Below are 16635 nucleotides of genomic sequence, written 5' to 3'. Positions count from 1 at the left end.
AGATGTGTTGTTTGTGAGGTTTGCCCTCCTTACTTGCTGCTGTGGGGGCCAGCTTCCAGTAAGCCCAGTGTCTGACTGACCCTGACAGTGCACAGTGGGTACTGTGCAGCACTCTGCACCCCTATCCTAACACTCCCTAGCTGTCGCCCTGCGGGCCCTTCTCTCCCCAGCACCCTTCCTTCCCTGCTGAGAGAGAAAGCCATGATGCAGCCTCAGGTTGCCCCAGAACTGACCCTGATTTTATTAATGTGACCACATTTCCCTTATTGTTATTTAGTGTGTTAGTGGTTATGGCCCTAAAAAGAACGTGGGACATCATCTCTGCCTAAAAATTAACTGTGTAACTGAGAAATTCCCCATGGAAGATACATTTGGGTGGGTGGTGGAAGAAGAGGAGGTAGAAGAGAAGAAAACTACTTTTCATCCTGTCCCTTTGTTTTCTTTTAATTTAGATTTTTGAGCCTGTTGGGTCAGAGCTATGTCTTTTGCTGTACTTTGTGCAGTATCTAATATACTTCTTGTTCTCAGAAAAAGATTATAAAGTGATGGTTTGTAATCCATTTATGACAAAATGATTTCTAGATTTATCTGGAAGAGGAATACCTATTTGTATTGAAGTGATAAGGAAAGAGGGTATATCCTAAGTATTTCCCAGGCCAAAAAACCCCAAATCTTGTCTAAGCAAGTGCCATGTACTTATCCCCTAGCCCAAAGAAAGGACAGTCCACACTTGAAAATTCTATTAAAAACAGAAACTAAAGAAAGGTATTGAGCATAGTGAAAATTGCCTTGGTAGTATGAGAATAGTTCCTTGGGGCTGCAGGAGTGTCTTCTTCCCAAATGTGTTTCTAGTACCTGGGATAGGTTTGGTTGCAGGGGATGTCACCTTTGAGTTTAGGGGCAACTAATAATCCAAAATTAGTATGTTTTAAAGAACTCCCTCACAGGTGATTAGTGTATTTGGCAAGATACAGGCAGTGGAGTGGTCTATTTAATAAGAAATTCTTTTGCCAAAAAGACAGCAAAAGAAATGCTGAGTGCTGCTGGAAGCTCTGATCTCTTGCAGGACACGACGTGCCCTTTGCCTGCAGCAGGTCCTGATGCAAGCACTTGCTGAAGGCATCCACTCTTCCTTGGCAGATTTCTTCTACCAGTTTGAGTCCCATTCATCCCACAAGGCCCACTTTAGACATAGTTTTGAGTCTCAAAAATGACTTCCTGTTGAAATGACTGATGTCCATCCCTGTGTCAGGTCTCAGAGGCAGGGACCTGGCCTCATTCCTCAGTGAAGGTAATGCCTGGCAGAGTGAACAGAGGACAGTTGAGTTCCCCTGGAAACTCAAGCAAGGGGACAGGCTACATGACCCTGGGTTGGTGAGTGGACCTTTTGGTGCTGTGGCTTCTCCAGGGTACAAAGGTCTAGGTGCAGGGTTGGGCTGAGGACTAGAGATTTGTATTTAGGGCCTGGTGCAGACTTGCATGACATAGATGTTCATAGCATACTAGCTCCTAGTCTTGTTCACTCTTTCTCTGTCATTTCAGGACTTTTATTTAGAATTTGCACTATCACTGAGGATCATAGAGCCACTTTTTTCTTCCAGTTGAAGATCTCAAAATTCCAAGTCACGAAGAGGTTAATTGCCTACAGGCCCTTGTTAGGGATGAGACACGGGGTGTGGGGTACAGTCTGTTGCAAACTACCAGCTTTCTCCAGTATCAAAAGTCTGTTTTTGTTATACTATCCTTGAACTGTGTTTTGTTTGTTTTTGAGTCTCTGTTCTTGTCTCTGCTTTCATCTTTGTTTTATATTTTTAAGTTTGAATTTGAGTCCAAGTCTCTTCATAATTATCTCTGATGGAAATACAATAAGATTTACATCTACGGAGAGCAATCAAAGGAGTTGCCACACAATCTAGTCTAGCAGAATTAAATCCACATTTGTAAATACCACTCTAACCCTAGCACATTCTAGAGTTTGTAAGAGAAATAACAGGGTTATGACTCAGATTGGAAATTAAATGTTATCACTGGATCCTCCAGCTGACTACCTCCTGGGCTCTCCTGTGGTCACCATTGTTTTGCCCCAGCCTATGAGGTTTCTTCTCCCACAGCCAACCCTGTCCCACCACCTGCCAGTCTTCCTTCCCACAGCTGGATGCTCTGCTCAGATGTAGAAGCACTTCTAAGGCCTTCCGTTTAAGAGCCCCCCTGATGGTTTTTTAATGTTGTTGTTTACATCAACATTACAGCAAGAAATCTATTTGGACACTTTCTTGAAGTTTGCCTAGTCAGTGGTTCAATGATGTGCTGCTTTAAGAGAAACTTCGTGGATTGTTTATTATTAGCCATGTTGGTTCTGTGAGTGGGCAATTCTCACCTGGGTTCTCTCATGAGGTTGCAGTCTGGGCTGGGCTCGTCAGACACATGTTAGTGCTTCTGCTGGCGTGGCTGGGCTGGCTGGAGGCTGTCTCCCAGGAAACCAGCATGCATGTCCTCATAAGAAGGCCTTTGGGGAAGTTGGGCTTCCCCACAGCAAGCCTTCCCGAGGCTCAAACTGCAGGATAGGATGACGTACAATCGGGTCTTGGAAGTCCAACCGGTTAACTTCTACTACTCAACAGAGAGGTATCGGTCACTAGGGCACAGGGGGATGGGGGGCAACTGGGAGGAGGGGTGTCATTTTTGGACATTAGCTACCACAGCAGGAAATAACCACTATGCATTTTCACATGTTATAATGTTTTCTGCATTTTCACTATTTTCTACATTTACTACAGTGTTCTCGTTTTACCATTACTTTACTCTCACAATTTTTGTGGTCTCTCTCTTTGCTGATTTCCTGTTTTGCATACTTTTCTAGAACGTGTGTGGGAAATATCCCAAAAGTTGGATAAGTGAGCCTTGAGTGCTGACAGAGGCTTCTGTTACCAGCTCTAAATGAGCGTCCAGTGTCCTGTGCAGGGGAATATCTTTCCTTTCCTTTGTCCAGTAAAAACATGGCAGAGTATCCAGAGCTTGCCTCTGGGAAATGCCTCCTCCCTGCTGCCCAGAGGAGGTTGCTGGAGGAGGGAAGCCTTCGCTGTTCTGAGACTGGCCCTAAGTTCCCTTGTGACCTTGGGCTGGTTATCACATATGCATGAACTCAATTTGCTCTTTGTCTGAATGTATGAGTCAATAAACTTGTTCATTTCACTAATTTCCCTTGTCCGTCCTTAGCCTTCTCCTTGCATCTGTCTTTCATTTAAAAGAACTGTGTTCAGTTCTCATTCATGTGCAGGTGACCAGCCCCTCCTCTGTTAGCAGGCTCTTGGGAGCACAGGGCATTTTGCTGAGGCAGAATCACTAGCTTTCCTGAGGTCCCTGCGAGGGACACTCTGACAGGAATTGATAAGGGCACGTTATGTAAAATCTGGAGGGCAGGGCTTTCCCTTTTAGGTCAGCACTCAGCCGCAAGCTAAAAATGCTAATCAACAGAAGCATTTTCTGTGTTCATTCCAGAGACTTTCCCAGGGGCACAATAAATCTAGCCTGCATGTTTACAGGATCCTTGTTACTTAACAAGCTAGTCTCCCAAGCTTAAGAGTTTTTGGTTTTATCAAACCTAACCCAACCTGCTATATTCATAAGATCCATTGTCTGCTTGTATTGCTCTCCGTACTGTAAGATAATTTTGCATACTTAAAGTAATTTTTACACCCAAAACTAACCTTACATGAAGTAGAGGAATACTCAAAAGTTACATCTCTTTATCTCTCTCTCTTTTTTTCTTCTTCCAAACTTCCATCTCTGGGTCAGTTCAATCTCTAGTCTGCCCACTTGTACCCCCAGTTAGCTAGTTTACTCATTGACACATTCATTCACCGGTTCGTTCATTCATCCACTAAATGTTACTTTGAGTGATATGAATAATGTATGAGGAAGATGAAAGGATAGCATCCTGCCTTCAAGATGCTGGGAGTGTAGGGAGGAGGCAGACCCGTCAACAGGTAGTCTCAAGGCAGTGGGCTTGGGACTGCTGACCTGACTGTAAGGTTCCCCTTTGACTTGGCTTCCAAGGAATCCACAGTCACTTTAGCAAGCAGTATGAGCAAGACGTGGGTTGAACCCATTCACAGTGTGAATAGTGAACTGTGGGTAACCCTGCTTTTTTCTGGAACCGTGACCTTTGAGCAGAGCTTCTGATCTTGGGAGTATGGGCTAAATGCTCTCGGGGCCCAGGGATGCTGAAATACATACTTTCTAGATTTCGATAAGCACAGCCAGATCCACCAGAAATGTCACATCTCATAGACACTCCCTTTAACAGTGTCTCAGAAAATGTTTTTCCCAGGCCCTCCCCAGAGTTTTGCCAGTGTGATGGATAAAATACACAGTATCTCTCTAAATTAAGAAAGGCAGCCTTTTGTATCTATATTGCAGATAGTTTTCTTGTTTGATGTTGGAGTTTGTGTCCTGCATAGACTATCCTCCTGTGAGATATTCCCTGTTCACTCCTACTTCTCTTATGGCTTTATTTTTACATTTGGAAATTTTGATCCATCCCAAATCACATCTGGTATAAGGAATGAGATATGAATCTGGCTTTATTTATTTTTTTTCTCAAGTGGCTACCTAGTTGCATTAAAGATATTTTATTGAGTAATCTCTTTTTTTGGAAAGCTGTCTTTATAGTTACATTCCTTAATTGTATAATAAATTAAATCCCCTCACCTATTTTTAATTCTTCATTATGATCCACCAGTCTGTTTTGTGGGCTTCTCCTTCAGTTCCAAGCTGTTATTGATTGATTGATTGATTGGTACTAGGGATTGAACACAGGGGTGCTTAACCACTGAGCCACATCACCGGCTCTTTTTAATTTTTACTTTGAGCCAATTTGCTTAGCACCTCAGTAAGTTGTTGAGGCTGGTTTTGAACTTGAGATCCTCCTGCCTCAGCCTCCCGAGTTGCTGGGATTATAGGCATGTTCCACTGTGTTTAGCTCCCAAGCTGTTTTAATACTGAAGCCTCATAATGGGGAGCTTCAAACTTTGTTAACAGGAGCAAAGTCTTTCTTTTATGTATCTTTTATTAGATTTTAAAAATTATACCATTCTCCTATTTTTATCATGAAATTATTTTTTAAAATTGTGTACACTCCATAAACTGCATTGTATTTAGGAGTCAAGGGTGGGTGTAGAAAGAAGGAATGAGATTTGAAAGCGGGTAGACCTGGATTGTTAATCTCAATCCTGCCACTTATTAGCTTTGTTGTGATTGGCAAGGTATTCACTTACGAAGCTCCCTGCCTGTCCTTGTCTGGGGTAACCTTGCAGGTTGATGTGAGGACAGATGCAGGGGTAGCTGAAAGCCATGAGAAAGAATGACCATTATCACTTGAAGCACACCTCCTGTGGTGGAATGTTCTGGTCTTTTTTAAAGCCATATTTTTCCACATAAGATACGTGTTTAAGTGTAACCAAGTAAGAAAATTATCATTAAGTGAGAAAGATGACAGAAAAGCCAAGTTAAAGACTAAGTAATCATAAGAATGAATTGTCATTTTACATGTGGTATTATGTACGGTTAAGGATAAGTACTGAGAGTCTTTGGAATGCCTATTATTAGAATATGGGAAGATAATTGAGTATGATTTATTCTTAGAATATCATGTGTATGTGATGAATATTATTTGACAAAAGATGAAATTTGAAATGCAATTATTATTTTAATCTAGGAACAGGAACTTTTCTTTTTCCATGATCTGAGTCCTGGAAGCTGTTTTTTCCTTCCCCGAGGAGCCTTCATTTATAATACACTTATGGATTTCATACGAGTAAGTTTAAATTTTTAAAATGTTTTATTCTTGTTCAACTACATTTTACATTGTACTATTTTCTCTCTTATTTAATTTACATTTTACTATTTTCTCTTATATTTAAATTATTTCCATTAATTTTATTTCAGTAATATTTATAAAAATTTTTGAACTTAAAAGAGAAATAATAGATTGTGTCTTCTAATAAAAATATGTAGCTGATTTTTGTTTTCTCTAAATGCTGTTTGATTTCAAACTGCCAAACTATTTTCCAAGGTGACTTTTTTTTACATTCCTGTCAGCAGTATATGAGGTTCCTTTTGTGAAACTTTCCACAGACACATCTTTTGAGTTTCCCAGAATCCGCTTGACTCATTGCATGGTCTAGGAGCCATGGAGTGGAGAGGAAAGTGGCTCCTCTTGGAGAATGTCTGCTTCCTCTCCCCATGACCCTGGACTCAGTAGATTTCTTTGCAGATAATGTGAAATCTCAGTGTATTTACCTGTGCAGAGAGGGTCCTGACCCAGGCACTCAGAGGGTTTAACTGAAGAAGGTGTAGTGAAGGAGATAGTTACAAAGGTATGTGCCCAGTTAAGGTGACTTATAAGGGATGGATAGTAGAGCATCCTGGGGTCAAAACCAGCAGGAATCCCTCACCCTCTAGCTCTAGTCCTGAAGAGGAAAGGAGAAGCAATAGTGGTACCAGAAATCAGAGAGAGCTGGACTCCATGGAGGAGAAGCCATGTAAAGGAAGCTGTAACTATGGAACATAGCCAGGACCAAAATAAACCCAAGGCAAGAAAACACTGGGGAAAGGGAATAAGTACTCTGACCTCTCCCTTCTTCTACCTTCTGAATTCTTTCAGAGCTTCTCATTGGTCAAATCCAGTTAGAAGTCAGAAGGCAAATATTAGAATTATCCAGAAGCCAAATATATTAGGATTCTCTAGAGAAATAGAACCAGAAGGATATAAAGAGAGGAAGAGACTTATTGTGAGGAACTGACTAACATGATCACAGAAGCTGAGAAATCCCATTCTCTGCCACCTGCAAACTGGTGGTGTGATTCCAGTCTGAGTCTGAAGGCTCCTGAGTCAGGAGGCTGATGGTGTAAATTTGAGTCCAAGGGTCAGAGAGTCCACAGGCAGGCAGGAAGCAAAAACAGCGAAAGCCTCCTTCCTCCACAGTTTTGTTCTGTTAAGGTGCTTAACGGATTGAATGATGCCCATCCACATTTGGGAGGGTGATTTTAATAAGTCCACCAAATCAGAAGCTACTATAATCCAGGAAAACTCTCAGAAGCTGGGCAGAGAGGCACATGCCTGTAATTCCAGTGGCTCGGAAGGCTGAGACAGGAGGATTGTGAGTTCAAAGCCAGCCTCAGTAATGGTGAGGTGCTAAGTAACTCAGTGAGACCCTGTCTCTAAATAAAATACAAAATATAGGGCTGGGGATGTGGCTCAGTGGTCAAGTGCTCCTGAATTCAATCCCCAGTAGCAAACAAACAAACAGACAAAAACTCTTGGAGAAATGCCCAGAAGCAGTTTTCAATCTGGGAGCACCAGGGTTCAGTCAAGCCAACACAGAGTAAACAACCATCATAGCTGGAATGTCTGAGTCAGCGTGGGCAAGACAGACAGTGGCAAGTTGAGAATAACCAGCATGGGAATCCTTTGTGCCTCCCTGTACCCATTTTTGTGCCCTGTTTGAGTGAAAATATTAGTGTCTTTAGACAAAGTCCCATCAACCATTGTATCATCATCATCATGTTGGCTTTGACAGTTCTGTTTCACCCAAAATCTAAATTGTGTGTTTAGCCATCATTAGCACTCTTCAGGTAAAAAAGCAAAGACAAGACATAAATAAATGCTACCATTGCAGCCTTAGCCTCTGTAGGTTGACATGGGCCTGAGCTGAGAAACCAGAGCTTCCTCCTTCTGCCACCCCATCCATGTTCTCCATGTCCCACCGGCACTTCAGATGGCTAGTTTTAGTGGTAGGTATGTTAGTTTCCTAGAGTTTTAAACAAACAGTTTTAAATAACAGAAATTCATAGTCTCACTATTCAAGAGGCCAGAAGTGTAAAATCCAGATGTCCTCAGGGCCATGTTTCCTCCAAAACCTCTAGAGGATCCTTCTGTGCCTCTTTCTCACTGCATGAGGGTTGCCAGCCATCTGTAGTGTTCCTTGGCTTGTAGAAGCTGTCACTCCAGTCCTCCAGTTTCTTGTGGCCTTCTCCTGTTCTGTTTTCACATGTCTTCCCTCTGTGCATGACTGTCTCTGGTCCAAATTTCCCCTTTTTATAGGGATGCTAGACATATTGGATGAGGAGTCGTGCTAGGGACCTCATTTTGATTTGATTACCTCTGTAAAGACACTGTTCCCACATCCTGAAGTGCTGGGAGTTAGGACTTCATAATGTCTTTTGGGGCAGGATGCAATTCAAGCCATAATGTGGATAGCCTAAATCTTCTCATATGATCTAAGTTCTTAGTAATTCTGTCTTTATAGAGTTCCCCACTATTATTGTTGGATGTGGGAATAATTAAGGGTTTTGACTGAATACCAGACACAGCCTTCCTTACTCCACTGTTTGATAGCAGCACAATCATCCCAGTAGTCAGGATTGGTCATCTTCACAGAGTAGTAAGTCATTCTCTGCCTGTTAGTTCCTTAGCAAAGGGAACCCAGAATGAGCAAGGGACAGCCTAAACCCCCAACAGAAGTATGTCAAAGTTTGCTGGTACAAGCTTTCTCCTCTTGGTCACCAAGACGCACATTATTTGAGAGATACCAAAGCTCCAGAGATGAAGAAAAGATCCTAAAAGTTTCCCAGAGACATAGGACTGGGTATCAAATGTAATTAAAATTCTCAACAGAAAACTAAAAATCAGAAGACAAGCACTGTTGGTCAGTTTTTTTTTTTTTTTTTTTTTTTTTGGTCACTGTGGCCAGATTACCTAACAAGAACAACTTAGGAGGGAAGGTTTGCTTTGGCTCAGTCTCAGGGGTCTTAGTTCATAGATGGCTGACTCCACTGCTTTGGCCTTAAGCTGAGGCAGAACATCATGGTGGAAGAAAGCAGCTCAGTTTATAGGGTCCAGAAAGCATAGTGAGGGCAGGGGCGAAGAGGCCACAGGGAAGATGCATTCATCCAGGTACAACCCCAGGAACCCATCTCCTTCAGCCATACTAACCTGGTCAGTCCATCCAAACCAGGATGAACTGATTAGATCACAGCTCTCTTAATCTAATCATTTCACCTCCAAACATTCCTGTATTAACACAGGAGCTTTTGGGGAACACCTCACATTCAAAGCCTTAAAACTGTGAAGCCAAGAAATCTATATCCATCTGGACCAAGTTTGCTCCTGAGATTCTCCCACTGCCAGCCTAGTCCCAGCTTTCCCAGGTCTTTTGAGGCAATTGTTATTTGTTTCCTACTTTCTAATTTCTAAAGTATCCCAGCACTCATCTTCAATTCTCCTTTTCTATCTTTGTAAATTAACACTTATATAAAAACTCTCTCTATAATTATTTTAATGGGGTTTTGGGGAGAAGCTGTTCATGTGGAATTGCTTTAGCTTTTGTAATGAGAACTTGCTTGAAAACTATTTTCTTTTTTTGAAATGACACTGATATAGGAGCTATTTAGGGGTTTTCAAGTGGCCAGGTATAAATAAAGCTTCAGTACCTTCAGTAATCCAAAACTATCACTGTGTTGTTTGTAATTTTAAAATGTCTTTTTATAAATTTTAAATTCTGTTAACTTGCCGAAAGTATGGTGGTCAACATGTGTGCCAAATGTCCATTTGATTTACAAATGTTGAGAATGTAATAAAAACAAAGATCATCACATTGATATCTTGACAAAGGCAGGGGGAAGAAAAGGTATCAATAAAATAAAAACTTTACTTGACAAACTCTCTTCTTCTGTTACCATGATTTAATGAAGGAAGCTGTTAATAGGGAGAGAAGCCAGCTTCTGACTTAGTGGATATTAGCTACTTAACATGTCAAAATTGAGAAATTAAAATTATCAATTTCATTTCTGTCTAAAACTTAAATGGATCAAAACTGTAACATGACACTAAACATTCAGACTTATTAAACTGTGTAATTTTTCCTACCTCTTAAGTAATAGGGGAAAAAAGCCCCTGGTGTTTATCTAGAATAAAGAAGGGCTTTGAAGTTTTTATTTATAGAAAGTTTCTATGGATATTGAATTTTAATTACTAATTTACAAAGAATTATAACATTTATATTATACACTATTTTGTACATAAAATAAATATACTAGTGAAAATTTTACTGTGCATATGTAAATCTTTTTTTTTTCCATGATGTAGAAAACACCACATCTAAAACTGAGCACATGTGAATCATTATCCTTAGTTTAAAAAGTTTGCTCATAGTGTTGTACTGCATGGAATTGTGATCTCTTCTAGCAGATTTTAACATTAAACACTCTTATCTTAAAGGAGGAGTATCACAAATGAATCTTCATGGAAGTGCTCTCTCCCAACATGTACAACAGTAAACTCTGGGAAGCCTCGGGTCACTGGCAGCATTACAGTGAGAACATGTTCACCTTTGATATTGAAAAGGATACCTTTGCTCTCAAACCCATGAATTGTCCAGGGCACTGGTAAGTATTAAAAGTGGAGAAGATATGGCATAAGAGTGCACAGCACACTTCATCATAATTAGCTGTTACTATTATTTTGCTTTTTAGATTTAAATGGTTACTTTAATCTGAAGAATGATGGTTACTAATCATCTTTATCTAGTTATTTTCATTCTGGAGAATGAAAGTATGTTTGATATTCAGCAGGCATGGAATGTTAACTGGAAACCATTTAGTTTTTGTGCTTCTCAGAGAACAGCATCAATTTAAAAAATTATATTTGTCCTCTTAATAGTAATATATTTCATATATACATATTTGCAAATAGTTCTATGTAGTGTTTGGGTTATTTTAACAAAAGCATTGAGGTCATAATAAATGGTTTTCTGAATTTCATTGATTGTAAGGCACTTTTTCCCTCCATATATCAACTTCTCTGAATTTGGGATGCATCTTATAATTGGTGGCATCTTAATATTTTGTCACAAAGTAAATCATAGGTCACTCTATTTCCTAATAGTACCTAAAATAAAGGTATATCTTATACCCAATGTTGTTTTTGATTCTATGAGAGACTGTAATTATCATAAAGTAGGTTTATAAATTCAACCTTGAAGACAAGCAGATTTTACAGCTAGAAGTGAATAGACATAATTCTATACACACACACACACACACACACACACACACACACACAACTATTATGGTTTTGTCTTACCAACCTACATAGTTTCTAATAAATTAACCTTAGAAGCTAACTATTTAAACCAATATTGGAACATTAAAGAAAGCTCCTTGCCCTTTTTTAGTAAAGATTAAAAGAATTTTAACTTGAAGATGACAGCATGTTAAAATATATATAACTTTAATGTTATGAAAACTGGTATGTTAATAGTCTTCAGTCTCTCTTTTTAAACAGAATGTGAGTCTAAGCTAGTGTCCCACGCTCTCTAAAACATTTACATTAATACCTTCTTAACTTTGCCACCAGGTATTATTTAAACCTGTAGCCTGCAATTTTAACTCTAATTACAAGTAAGGCTAAGTGACTATAGAGAGGTATTTTGCATCTTCAGGCTTCAGAATAAGGAAGCCTGTAGCCATGGAATAAGGTATTCAGGAGTGCTTTCTGCAGAAGAGAATTCCACAGAGAACACTAGTTGGATGCTTCCTGAGCTTGGTGCTAGAAATGCAAAGGTGATTTATATAGTCCATTTCCTCATGGAGCTCACATGCATAAGGGACAGGAACATATATGTAGGCAATCACTTATTTAAAAAGACCAGTGCCATAACAGTTATATGTTTGAAGTGTTCTTAGAGTCTGAGAAGAGATGGACCAGTCCTATTTGGAGAAGTGTCCAGAGGGCTTCACTTAAGAAGTAGCCTTGGAAATGAATTATAAATGGCAAGTGGAGATTTACTGAGTGGATGAAGTCAGAATTTCTGTAAGACATAATGAGATTCTTTCTAGAATGCTGCAGTGATGTAAACTTAAGATTCCAAAATTCCTAGAAGAGGGCTAGAGGCTTAGCTAAGTGGTAGAGAGTGTGTTTAGCACACAGGAGGCCTTTCGTTAGATCCCCAGAACCTAAATAAATAAATAATCCATAGAAGAGCATTTTTAAAAAATATTTTTGGTTGTAGACAGGTACAATACCTTTATTCCATTTATTTATTTTTATATGGTACTGAGGATCAAACCCAGTGCCTCATGTGTGCCAGGTAAATACTCTACTACTGAGTCACAAACCAAGCCTAGAAGAGCATTTTTAATATAGTGATCTAAGAACCAGAATAAGGAGTTTACAAATATTGAGGCTTAATTGTAATTTCTTAATATTTAGATAATAATTATTTTCTATGCTATGTAAAAACTGTGTTTCATGTATCTTTTCTAGTCTGATGTTTGCTCATCATCCACGATCTTGGAGGGAAATGCCAATTAGATTTGCTGATTTTGGAGTTCTTCATAGAAATGAACTGTCAGGGACTTTAAGTGGCTTAACCCGGGTCAGGCGCTTCCAGCAGGATGATGCTCATATCTTCTGCACGGTGCAGCAGGTAAACAGTGACACAAGGTGAAGCGTGACTATCAGGAATTCACATCTCCTACTGTTTCAGATTTGCTGTGAAATGAGGTGTTTCATTTAGTCTTATTCAGTTCTGACATCCTGTCGTTATCTAATTTACATCAATAGGTCAATAATTTCCTGACATGAGATTTATTATTTTTGTCCTTTGGCTTCCTTTTCTTATTTTATTATCTCAAGTTCTACTAAGTGGACTATTTTAAAGATTTGCTGGAATTCAGGATTTTTTGTTTTTTAATATTGCCTAGAAATTCTTATCGAGTTTACATTTTTAGTTCAAATTAAAATTGTTGACAGAGAGTCACTGTCAAACACTTCAGGTCTAATTACTTATTTGACCTGACTGGCATTTATAGAACAATAGCAGAATATATATTCCTTGAAGGTATGCATGGAATATTCCCAAGATATTCTGGGCCATAAAACAAGTCTCAATAAATTTAAAGGAATTTAATTAAAACAATGTTCCATTGAACACAGTGGAATTACAGTAGAAATCAATAACAGAAAGCTATTTGTAAAACTTCTAAATATTTGGAAAGTAAATATCACACTTCAGAATAACTCATATATCAAGAAAAAAATCAAGAGAGAAATCAGAAAATATTATATACTGAATGAAAATGAGAACAACATCACAAATTAAAATGAGCTACACAGGGACATTTATAGCACTGTATACCTACATTACAAAAGGTTTCAAATCAGTCACCTCATTTTCTACTTAAGAAACCAGAAAAAGAAGAGCAAAATACACCTAATGGAAACTAAAGAAAGAAAGAAAATAATAAAGAACAGAGCAAGAAATTATTATGATGTGGATCTTAAATGCCCTCAAGAAACTCACATGTTGAAGGCTTAGCTCCCAGTTGATGGTGTATTGAAATTTGGTGGAACCTTTAGGAGGTAGAGCCTAGCTGGAGGAAGTCAGGTGCATGCCCTTGAAGGAGATAAGGGAATACTGGGATCTGGCATCTCTCCTTCTTTGTTCCCTGCCCCTGGCTCTCCTTCCTGGCTGCTATGATGTGAGAAGCTTTGCTCTACCATGTGCTCCCTGCCATGATAGTCTGCCCCACCACCGGCCCAAAATAATGGAGCCAACTGACCTGTTTCCTTTTAAGATGATTATCTCAGGTATTTTATCATAGCAACAGAAAGCTAACACAGAAATTGCTGGAGGAACAGTCACCGGAATAGAAAAAAGAAAAATAATAGAGAATATTACTAAAAAGCAAAAGCTGATTTTTTGAGAGGATAATGAAATTGATAAACTTTTAGTCAAATGTAGGGAAAAAAAGATAAGACACAAAATTTAAAAATTAGGAATGAGAAGTACCATCACTATGGATTTTGTACGTTAAAGAAATAGGGCACATTGTGAACAACTTTGTATCAACAAATTTGACAACCTAGATGAAATGGACAGATGTTTGAAAAACATGCCAAGCTTTACTCAAGAAGAAATAAATGAGTGGCTCTTTGACCATTATGAAAATTAAATCAATAGTTTAAAACTTCTCACAAAGAAAATTCCAGTCCAAGGTGGCTTCATTCGTTAATTCTACCAAAAAGTAAGGAAGATATAATACCCATTCTAGACAGATTCTGCTAGGAAATTGAAAATGCTTACCATCTCATTCTATGAGGTACCATTGCTCTGATGTGCAACAAAGCAGAGCCAGTTAAAGAAAACTGTAGACCAATGTCATGAACATAATGTCAAAATTTCTAAATACGATTTTAGCACATTAAATCCAGTAATATTTTAAAGGACAATTTATCTTGACCAGGGAATGGAAGATTGATTTAACAATAGAAAATAAGCCACTGTTACTTGGTTTTTAATTAACAAAGTAAAATTCAACATTCATTTCTCATAAAAATGCTTAAGAAACTAGGAATGGAAGGGAACTTCCTCAATCTGATAAAAGGCATCTGTGAAAAACTTATAGCTAATGTCATACTTAAAAGTTTAATTATTTTTAAGTTTAAATGCTTTACCCCTAAGGTTAGGAATAAGATAAAAATGTCATCTCTCATTAGTTTTATTATTGATTATTGAACTGGACAATTTCTGTAAGGAAAAAAGGCAAAACAGAGAAATAAATATCCAGATTAGAAAGTAAGAATTGAAACTCTTTACTTGCTGATGACATGACCGTGTATGTCATGGATGACATCTACAAAAAACTAATTGTATCTACAAAAGAATTATGAGAACTAAGTTTTTAAAAATTGTAGTATGGAATATCAATATATAAAAATCAATTTTGTTTCTATATACTAGCAGTGAACTATTAGAAATTGAAAATAAAGAATAATCATTTATAATATCATCAAAAATATGATTAAATGTGGGGAAAATATTGCAAATATGTTGCTATGAACTTAGTTTTTCACCCCAAAATTCATATCTGAAGCCCTACCCCATCTCACCCCCTGACATAGGATGGCATTTGGATATGGAGTTTGGGACATCAGTTAGGTTTATATGAGAGAACAAGGGTGCGGCTTTCATGATATGATAAATACTGCTATATGAAGAGATACAGGAGATCTTGCTGCCTCTCTCTCTATCCTCTCTGCCACGTGAGGACACAATAAGAAGGAAGCTGTCTGCAAGACAGGAAGAAAGCCTTCACCAGTAAACTGAATCTACCATCTCCTTGATCTTGGTTTTTTAGCCTCCAGAATTGTGACAAATAAACTTCTGTTGTTTAAGCCACACAAACTATGGTTTGTTGTGGCAGTCCAAGCTGACTAGGATAAAAGGAGGTAAAGTTTCTACACTCACTTGAGTTGGTAAAATCATAGCATCAGTAGATTGTGATAGTTAAATAATACCTAGAAAAACCACTAAAGAAAACTATACATAGCCGGGTGGTGCACACCTGTAATCCCAGTGACTTGGGAGGCTGAGGTAGGAGGATCATAGGTTCAAGGCCAGCCTCAGCATATTAGTGAGACTTTCAGCAATTTAGCAAAACCCTGTCTCAAAAAAGAACTGGGGATGTAGCTCAGTGATAAAGCACCCCTGCATTCAATTCCTAGTGTGAAAGAAAGGAGGGAAGGAGGGATAGAATTACCAGGATGAATCATAGCCTAAGCCATACAACAAACCTCAACAATTTTGAAATAATTGGAATCATAAAAGGTTTTTTCTAGCTACAATGAAATTAAAGTAGAAATAAATAGAACAATAATAGGAAAATCTATAAGACCTATTGATCACTCTCCCTAAATATAGCATTACTTCCTGAATTGTTGCATTCATTCTTGAATTCCCAGCATTCAGCATAATGCTTAGTACAAGGGCAATTACTTTTTGTATTAGGGTTCTTCAGAGAAAGGGAACCAATAGAATATATAGAGATATACAGAAGGGTATTTATTATGGCAATCAACTCACATGATTACAGAGCCCAGGAAGGCCCTATTACATACCATCTGTAAGTGGGAGAACCAGGAAAACTGGTGGGTGATTCCTAGTTACCAATATGAGACCCATGGCCTGAGAACTGTGAGTAGAGGTGTAACTGGTGTAAGTCCCGTAGTCCAAGGGCCAAAGAACCAGAAGTTCCTATGTCTGAGGATAGTAAAGGATGGATGTCCTAGTTTAAGAAGAGAGGGAGGGGGGCATAAGGGTAGGAAAGTAGGTGGAATGTGATGGTCATCATTACCCTAAGTACATGTAAGAAGACATGAAAGATGTGACTCTACTTTGTATACAACCAGAGATATGAAAAATTCTGCTCTATATGTGTAATATGAATTGTAATTCATTCTGTTGTCATATATAACAAATCAAAATTTTAAAAAATTTAAAAAAAATTTAAAAAGACAGGGGCAGGGAGAGAATTTAATTTGCCTTCTCTCTACCCTTTTGTTCTCTTTGGGGCTCTCAACAGATTGTGTAGTACCTACCCATACTGGTGAGGACAAATCTTTACTCAGAGTCTACTGATTCAAATACTAACCACTTCCAGATACACCCTTACAAACATAAGAAATAATGTTTTTCCAGCTACTCCTTATCCCAGTCAAGTTGACATATAAAACTAAAGGATAAATACCTCTTAAACCAATCCCCTGCATTCTGACTGCTCTCTCTGTGTTCA

At 38.6% G+C, this 16635-nt stretch overlaps 1 pseudogene across 1 annotated transcript in view; it reads left to right on the top strand.

Annotated features, from left to right (window-relative positions):
• The window catches only part of LOC143389385 (threonine--tRNA ligase 2, cytoplasmic-like), a 105423-nt pseudogene that overhangs the window by 72951 nt on the left and 15837 nt on the right, over positions 1 to 16635 (top strand). Inside the window, exons 3-5 of the transcript XR_013155219.1 lie at positions 5717 to 5815; positions 10280 to 10446; positions 12326 to 12488. The product of XR_013155219.1 is annotated as a threonine--tRNA ligase 2, cytoplasmic-like (transcript). The remainder of the gene's footprint in view (positions 1 to 5716; positions 5816 to 10279; positions 10447 to 12325; positions 12489 to 16635) is intronic.

This window comes from Callospermophilus lateralis, unplaced genomic scaffold (genome assembly GCF_048772815.1).
Source record: "Callospermophilus lateralis isolate mCalLat2 unplaced genomic scaffold, mCalLat2.hap1 Scaffold_83, whole genome shotgun sequence".
Classification (NCBI taxonomy): domain Eukaryota; kingdom Metazoa; phylum Chordata; class Mammalia; order Rodentia; family Sciuridae; genus Callospermophilus; species Callospermophilus lateralis.
This window is presented reverse-complemented; position numbering and strand designations above follow the sequence as displayed.